The sequence below is a fragment of the Natator depressus genome, chromosome 1 (genome assembly GCF_965152275.1).
Source record: "Natator depressus isolate rNatDep1 chromosome 1, rNatDep2.hap1, whole genome shotgun sequence".
NCBI lineage: Eukaryota > Metazoa > Chordata > Testudines > Cheloniidae > Natator > Natator depressus.
In genome coordinates, this window is record NC_134234.1 from 5,216,623 (window position 1) to 5,224,636 (window position 8,014).

An 8,014-nucleotide genomic window follows, 5' to 3' on the forward strand; every position below is an offset into this window, starting at 1 on the left:
AATCCTTTGATCCAAACCAAGTTCCCAGTCCAATTTGTGGAACAATACAGATACCTAAAATGAAGTTCAGTGTCGTGCTTTGGTCACATTGCCTCGCATGCGCTGCTGAGTGTTAGTGGCCATTATCCATAGGCTGTCTGGAGCGCTCTCAGGAAGCCTCACCGGTAAGGAGATAAATTTCTCCTAAGGTCTATTGTTTCCTCTAATAGCCCATTAACCAGAATAGGCCTTCCAAACCCCTTCAGACTGAAAGCGTTTTGGGTAGTGGGTGTCACTCTGGTGTAACTGCATTTGAAATACTGATACATAGTCAACAGCTGTCAGTAGTAGCCGTGTTAGTCTGTATCAGCAAAACAACCGAGGAGTCCTTTTGGCACCTTAGAGACTAACAAATTTATTCAGGCATAAGCTTTTATGGGCTAGAACCCACTGCATCAGATGTATGATGAAGTGGGTTCTAGCCCACAAAACCTTATGCCCAAATAAATTTGTTAGTCTCTAAGGTGCCACAAGGACTCCTCGGTTTTTTTATAGTCAACAGCAAATCATAACTTTTCCAATGACAGCTTATAAGACATATCTTGTACAAAATGTATTATATAGGTCAGAATGATATCATAATCATACAAATAAGAAGAATATGGGGTGCAGTGCCACACAGTGGGGTTATGAGGAGGATCCCCTCTGTGGCTTTTAAAGATTCAAATGATAGCAATAAAGCACATTAGAAAACATGATCCCAGTTATGCATACAACATGATAGGATGTAAATTAGCTGTTACCACTCAAGCAAGAGATCTTGGGGTCATCGTAGATAGTTTTCTGGAAACATCTGCTCAGTGTGCAGCAGCTCTCACAGACGTAACAGAATGTAAGGAACCATTAGGAAAGGGATAGATAAGAACACAGAACGTATGATGATGCCAGTATATAAATATAACACACCATGCATACTGCATGCAGTTCTGGTCACCTCATCTGAAAAAATAATCTTAGAAATGGAAAAGGTACAGAGAAGAGGAACAAAAATGACTAGGGTTATGGAAAAGTTTCCATCTGAGGAGAGATTAAAGAGAATGGGATTTTTCAGCTTGAAAAAGAAACAAGTAAAATGGGATAAGATACAGATCCATAAACTCATGAATGGTGTGGAGAACGTGAATATGGCAGTGTTGTTTACTCCTTCACCCAAGGAAATTAATAGGTAGCAGGATTATAACAAAGAAAAGGAAGTAGTACACATAACAGACAGTCGACCTGTGGAACTCCCAGGGGATGTTGTGAAGGTCAAAAGAGTAATGGGGGTAAAGTAAAAGAACTAGAGAAGTTCATTGAGGATAGGTCCATCAATGGCTGTTAACCAAGATGTTCTGGGATGCCACCTCCTGTTCTGGGTGTCCCTACCCTCTGACTGCCAGAATATGGGAGTGGATGACAGGAGATTGATCCCTTCATAATAACCCTCTTCACAGAGTCTTGTGGCCATTTCTTAATTGAAGAATGTATTGGAGTATGTCCATCGCCAGGGGTCTTTGCTCTTCAGTGTTTCTCCAAGCAGGTCTAGAAAGCCTCGAGGCTGCTTCCCAGACAGCAGTTCAAAGGGGGAAAACTTGGAGGCATGAAACACCTTCCTGATAGCAAAAAGCAGGTTGTGGAAGAGTCGGTCCCAATATTTGGAATCTGAGGCTACACACTTCTTTAGTGTCACCACTAAAGTTCTGTGAAATCACTCTACCAACCCACCAGTTTGGAGACGGTAGATGAACATTCTAGCTGTAGCTCACGAAAGCTCATGCTCAAATAAATTGGTTAGTCTCTAAGGTGCCACAAGTCCTCCTTTTCTTATTGCGAATACAGACTAACACGGCTGTTACTCTGAAACCTATTCTTAATGTCTTTACCCTCAGTAGTCCTTGATCAGTATGTATTTTGGGGGCATCACCACTCAGGAATGGAATTTCATAAGCTCATTTGGTTCATACCCAGGGTGCTAGGACTATGACAAGAGGGCAATAAACCTGGCTGGGTGCTATGGGTGGCACATATCAAAGGCAAGGGAAGGCATTGCCTTTCCACACGGCTTTGCTGGGGCTATCATGGCCCTGCCTCTTCCCCTCCCTGCCTTCCACACTTTGGATGTTTTTACTATAGTTAATGCAGATTGTGGGGTAGCTGGGAAGGCTGAGTAGCAGGTAGTGAGTGGCAGCTCACATTTCAGTCAGGTACACTTTCCCAGCTGCTGGCCTCTTTCTCATCCCCCCTCCCAGCTCCTTGGGTTGGCTAAATGGGCTTTTTCCTCGCTTCCCCCCCCCGCCCTCTCCCTGCTTGGGTGGCCCCAGCCCCAGCTAGCGAGTCCCCTGTCTCTGCTCAACCTCCCACCTGATTGCTTTGTGTGAGGTTTCCTCTTCTCCCCTCCCTCATTCTCCCAGCCCAGCTGCTGCCCTCTGGCAGCAGATAGGGGACTTAATTAGCCTGTGCCTCATTTTCTCCATCCAAAAAACAGGGATAATAGTACATGCCTGCCTCACAGGAGTTTGTGTAAATTCTTTTTTTTTTTTTCTTTTTTTGGTTAGGTGCTTTGAGGTCATCAGATGGAAAATGCTTAGAAGTGAAATTTTGCAAAGTGTTTTTGACAATTCCAAAACCTTTATGCTTCATTCATACAGTAGGCACTCCTCCTGCATCACAGGAGAATTTCAATTTTGGACTTTATGGGACTCCTCCTCCTCCCACTTGTGTGATGCTGGAGCAACTTACCAGAAGGGGTTGGGGGAGCAGGGCCTGCCCCCATCATCACTTGCAGGAGGGCTAGACAAAGATGCAGGTAGGCCAGCCAGCCTTCTGCTCTGTGTGCAGTCAGTCAGTGTGCTGCTGGGAGGGCCAGATCACTTGTGGTAGCAGGCACCCTATGCTGCAGCTGAAAAACAAATGGCCTGGAGGAATGGAGCCCCCCTCACACCTGGGCCAGAGCGCTTCAGAGCGTTCCCACGGGTAAGCAGTGGGACTGGGGCAATTAGGATTTTTTACTTGTTCAAATTTTGCACTGGGCGAGCAGGGGGAGCCCTTGGCGAGGAGAGCTTGAGCAGCGGGAGCCTGCGGGGAGAGGGGTATGGCGGGAAGGAAGGGGGGCACAGGGAGGAGGGATGTGGTGGCGGTGACAGGGAGGAAAGGAGGCATTGGTTGGATAAGACTCAATTCTTTTCTGTGGATGGGAGATTACATTTGCCTGATGGCCAGTTTCTCATGAAAGTGGGGCTGGAGATTTGGTTCCTTCGCCTCTGGGGATACAGGGTCTGCCGGTCTGGTACCTAAAGCTGGCAGTGTCACCAGCATCCTGCCTCACTAGTGGGGCCTTTTGCCTTCTTGTTTCTGTGAGCTGAGTGGGTATTATTGTTGTTAAAGTAGCAGCCAGTCTTTATTTCACTGCCAGATTGCATGTCCCTTGGCAGTTCTTCTTCGTTGGGTGCTTACTGCTGTTGAAACAAAAACACAGGACGCGTCCCAGCTTAGTCTGTGTGAAGAAATGAAAATGAGGTGGCAGCTTTTGCAGTCTGATTCCAGCCATTTGCTTCCTGTTAGGGTGCAAATGCCAGCTGAGGGTGAGGCCTGAGCCCCTTTTTTTACGGTGTGAAGAAAGGAGAGAGTTTTGTCAATTAGCTTTAACTGCTACCTGTCATTATATGTACCCCAGGATCAATGAGGAGGGGTCTCAGGGCACTTTTAAAGGCCTTTTTGGAGGCTGACTGCATGTCAGCTATCAGGGTATATAAAAAAAAAACCTGGCTGGCATTTTTTTTATTCCCAAATGTAGTGCTTTTAATTAGGTACCTTCTGCATGTCCAGTCTTCACAAACAACATCTTGCGCACAGTGGAACACATGCGCCATTTTCTTTAGATAGAAATTGCAGAAAAGTGGAGGGTTTTTTCAAATATAATTTGCTTCGGTTCCGGGATTTGGCTGGAAGATGATTCACACGTGGTGAGCGGGGGGAGCAGGGACGGTATGTTTGTTACCGAACCGTTCCTGTCGTCATTCTTTACGAGCAACACTGAGGTCTGCTGAATGAGCGGGCTGCCTTGTGTGCTGATACCGATAACACTGGAGCTCCAAGGACGGAAGCACTGAGCAGCCTGAACCGTGTTACCGCGGCAACGACATGCCAGCCTTCAGCACGAAGCAACGGCCGGCTGACACACTGAGCCCAGGGGTGAAGGACTCTACGGTCTGGAGCAAGTCAGCGACTGTTGTGCCCCCTGCCCAAAGTGCGGCCACTGCCTCAGTCACTGGGGTTCCACCACTTCCCCATTCACCGCAGCGAGTTGTTCAAAGGCCTGAGTAAGGGTAAGATTATATCACGGGAGTCACGGATTCTGTGCCTTTCAGAGACCTCCCTCACATTTTCCACATTAGCTACAGCAGATGGTGGGCTGGGGGGCCTTCCCCCATCCCGAAGCGGAACCTCCCTTGCCTTGCTAAACCCTCGCTAAATTTTATGTCGTAGGCTTTTCTCCCATTGTCACAAAATGATCCATTTCTAATGTAAGCTTTTCCCACTGTAAGTGCGCTGCTGGTAATCTTTTACATTTGTTTTAAATACTTGCAGGGAAACCACACAACCCACACAACAGACATCTGATGTGTCACAGTGGCTAAAAGAGCCCTGTGCAGAACTAGAGCAGAGCCTCACAGTGCCCTGTGTGGTTGCAGCTCCTGCTGTCAGCCTGGACTCCCGTGGGCACCCTATGATGGCTGGAGCTCCAGCTGTCCCATTTATCCCCTCTCCAGGTCTATACATCCCTTCTGCGTGAGTTGCCCTGCAGCAGCCTTTGACTGACAGCCAGGGCTCCTAAAATGAAACCAAACCAAACCACACAGCTTGTGCCTCCCTTTACACATTCCTGCACATCCCATAGTTTGAGAACCACTGCTGTAAACAGATCTGAATGAAAGCAACTCTCCGGGAAAAGCATGAGAAATATCTGTTGGAAACACTGGCCAGGTTTTCAGCTCCTTCATACTGATCCTCAGCACTTGCAGAATTAAGTGTATTTTGCTGAATGGCACTGAATTGAGGAGCTCCCCTCTGCAAGCTTTGAAAGCAATTGGAAAGTTGTGCATTTATTATACTGAGACACCTGTAAATCATGTTAACTTTGAAAAAAAAACTTTCTGAGTCAGCAAGTCTTTCACCTTGTGATAGCCATTGCTCAGGGTTGGTTGGCAGGAGAATGCTATTTAGTGGTCAGGACTTAAGCCTGTGATGTGCAGGGGGATTATTGGTAGAGGAGCCCCTGCCTTCCCACTCCACTGGGCTTTGACACAGGGACCTTTGTAGTCTATCAGTGCTCTGACTGCCGGGGATGAGAAGGCAGAATGGATGGGTGTGTGGCTGTGGAATATGGGGAGACTGGGCCAAGTGCCAGAATCTCCCCCGGCATGCAGATTGAGGCCCCACCCCCTATTCCATCCCCCTTTCCCCATGTCCCCCGCAGCCCACCACTCGTGGAGTCCCTCCTGTCCTCCACCACCCTTTCCCCGTGCCCCCACACCTGCTGTTCACCGAGTCCATCCACCCTCTCCCAGGACCCCCATCGTTTGCCGAGTCTCTCCATCTCCATGTGAGCAAGTGTTAAATTGATTGAAAGGGCACTTGCATATTTACTGAGCAGTCCATCAATGCCCTCTGGATCTCATTTTAGCCATGCATCTACCCTTTTAGCTGTGTCCATTGACTGGGATGAAAACCTGTGATTCCATTCACCTAATAGTGCGTCCCACGCAGGAAAATACAACGGTCTGCCCTATTTATCTTTAGCCCTCTCGTTTTTGTCTGGCTGATATTCACGTTGTCCGAGTGTGCTTGTAATAACTGAACAGACAAGGAAGGCTCCTTTTTCACAGGGCGTTTGTGAGCGTACGCTTCCTCTGTGCTGGGATAAGAAGGACATCATGCAGCTTACAGTACTTCCGGGCTTCCTCCCAAAGAGCTTCCAACGTGGCCTCGTTGCAACTGATCCTCCACTTGGTAAGGTAACTCCCATCTTTTCATGTGTTAGTATATTTATACCTGCCTACTGTAACTTCCACTTCATGTATCTGACGAAGTGGGTTTTAGCCCACGAAAGCTTAAGTCCAAATACATTTGTTAGTCTCTAAGGTACCACAGGACTCCGCGATGTTTCTACATAGCGATGGTTTGCATACTCTCCAACACTTGGACAGTTCCCTGCTCTCTAACGCTTGGAAAGCCCCTGGCAGGCTGGGCTGGTTAGTTTACCTGCCGTGTCTGCAGGTTCGGCAGATTGCAGCTCCCAGTGGCCACGGTTCCCTGCTCCAGGCCAAAGGGAGCTGCTGAAAGTGGCACAGCCCGAGGGACGTGAAAGGTAAACAAACCAGCCGGCCTGCCAGGGGCTTTCCCTGCAGAAGTGGTGGAACAAGTTTGGGAACCACTGCTCTAGACTGTTCTCAGTGGTGGCAGAGGACAGAACAAGGAGCAATGGTCTCAAGTTGCAGTGGGGGAGGTTTAGGTTGGATATTAGGAAAAAAACTTTTTCACTAGGAGGGTGGTGAAACACTGGAATGCGTTCCCTAGGGAGGTGGTGGAATCTACTTCCTTTGAGGTTTTTAAGGTCAGGCTTGACAAAGCCCTGGCTGGGATGATTTAGTTGGGGATTGGTCCTGCTTTGAGCAGGGGGTTGGACTAGATGACCTCCTGAGGTCCCTTCCAACCCTGGTATTCTATGATTCTATGATTTCTGCAAAAGTGAACAATGCTTTTTGTCTCATTAAATCCCTGTATGGTCTTAACTCCAGCCAGAAGACCAAACAGGTTCTCAATCTGTGTACCCAACAAAGAATAAATGGCACCTGTATCTAATAAAAAATTCTGTCCATATCCCTCTCCTTCAAACTTCACATAAAACATGAACCTCCCTGACCCATCAGTGCAAAATGTGCCACCGTTGGGAGAGTTGGGGTGCCTGGCCTCCCTGTAGGGAGGCAAATGGCTGTGATAGCAGAGCACTGGGGTTTTCCTGCACGCTCAGCCAAACTTAACAACATGTCTAGGGTGGACAAGCCTTACGGGCTGTCTCCAAATTTCCACCCACCAGAGATCAAGAACTTTGACTTGACCCTTGAAGAGCCTGTCTTCATTCACTTTCCCTTTTTGCTCTCCTTTAAAATCTTATTTAGGAGTAGCCATGGCTTCAGAAATGATTGCTTCATGAAGAAACAAACTTTTCAGTCTTTGGGCCCAATCCTTCTTTTGCTAATTTATTGCTTTTCTCAAAACTGTTTCCCAGGCCCTAATCAGTATTGCCTGGAAACCACATCTTCAAAGTCAGTAAATACTTTCAAGGGAGAGAGGAGGAGGGAGAGAGTGGGGGGAAGAGAAAAAGTGCAGAGAGAAAAAGTGGTGAGTAGGGGAGAGAAGAGAAGAAGCAGGGAGATGGGGGAGAAGAAGTGGAGACAGGAGGAGTGAGAATAGAATGAATTAGGAAGAAAGGAAGCCTAAGCCAAGGAAAGTACAAATAACAACCACAAATCTACAGGTAGGTATCTGGGGGCCAGAGCATCTGGAGCCCCTACCCAAGCCCCTATCCTGGTTCCAACGGGAGAGTGGGAGCTGCTGCCACATCCACTGGTGTGAGACCAGCGGTGCCAACTATCTTTGCCAGACATTCCAAGCTTGTGCTCCAGATTAACAGCCAACCAATTTTCCTACAGCTCTGGTCTGGTCAGGGGTGAAGAGCCTGACCTCTACCCATTCTTCCCCTCCTGGGTTACCCCCCTAGGGATCAATCTCGCTTTCCATGAGGGCTACGGGCATCTGCAGCTCTTCCAGAATTTCAAGCAATGAACCATGTAGGGACTGCCCAGAAGAATTCAAGAGAAAGATACTAGTAGAGATCAAGTTCTGACTCACCCTCCCTTGTAAGTCTACGACTCCCACAAATTGTAACCACTATTCCCTTCTGCTCTCCCCACATGGTTTGAGCACACAACTTTTA